We start from the raw sequence: 1350 nt of genomic DNA on the forward strand, positions 1-1350 counted from the left end.
TGTATAGTCAGATGTAATGACACAATGTACTGTGTACTGTGAGTTATAACTAGGAAAAACTGTTGGCTGGAGCAATGAAAATAAAATACATTATAATAAACTGTTTTCTGAAAAAATTGACCGTTAGCTAATTGACAGGTAAGAGAAGCAGCCAGAGTCAAAGATATGCAACTTTTAGCCTGTGTGGTTGATTTTACATCAACATATCGAATGCAGCATTCACACTATATCAGATGAAGCAATCACATATATTGAACTGCCTACAGTGTATCCTAAAAAACAGATATCCCCCCGCTATCCTAGACAAGACAAGTGAACTGTTTCTGGAAATCACAGGCTTTGCAATAAATCAAACATGAATGTGGCATAACTACTTTCTCCATGGAGTGGCTATGGAAATGAGCAAACATTAATCAAAATCTTTTGATTGACTGACTCTGCAGTAAACCTAAATGATCTAAAGTCAGACTGGAGTGTCCTTGCATCATTAGTTTGACCAGGCAGCACAACTTCTGAATGAAGAGAGGATTTATTGGTTGGATAGAGAGGAGACAACAGAGGCCTTGAGTTTTGTTGCTATGTTATTTTTGAGCTACAAGCCCAGAGGGTGGCCTCCGGAGTCCTCAGCAGCGCTGCGGACAGAAATCGTGGGAGATTAGAGAAAGAGGTAGAGAGCTGTAGCAATGAATTTGGTACATGAGGGATTGTGGGGGCTTACATCGTGATAGTTGGGTGATCTGTGAGTCAGATAGTGTCTAAGGTGATTTTCCATGCAGTATGTGAGCAGCACCTGGCTTCAGTGAATGGCTGAGGGGATAATCCTTCACAACAGATGAAAATCTTGAAAAATAAAGATTCATGCTAAAGAAGGGGTGTGTGTAGGATAGCCAAAGTGTGCCCCCATTTGACTACATTTAGAAAAATTAAATTTTATGCACAATCTTCAGTGCTGCGCTGGGCACAGTTTTATGGACGAATCCAGTCTTCTGTTCACTTATTAACTTTTCATGTCAAGGCCCCCCAAACTTTTCCATGTCAAGGCCCCCCAAATATCATTATCTTATGGCTGGGTTCCCCCCATTTGTCTTGAAAAATCCATTGAGAATATGTAGGCAAACCCTAATCTTTGAATAGATTTCCTTTTATGAATTACATTAGTCTTCATTAAAAATTCCATTAGATTCAATATATGCTGCTTTCAGATGAACGTAAAGGCTTAAACATGTGCACAGAGAGAACAAGAGGGTTGTTCGTCTTATTCTGCCTTCTAAGTACGGAAGTATGAGTGAACGCTGGCACGATATGCTGCCGCTGCTCGCCGATAACTTTTAACCTTTATCTTTTGAAACT

This window comes from Morone saxatilis, unplaced genomic scaffold (genome assembly GCF_004916995.1).
Source record: "Morone saxatilis isolate NCDOM2014 unplaced genomic scaffold, NCSU_SB_2.0 Contig2, whole genome shotgun sequence".
NCBI lineage: Eukaryota > Metazoa > Chordata > Actinopteri > Moronidae > Morone > Morone saxatilis.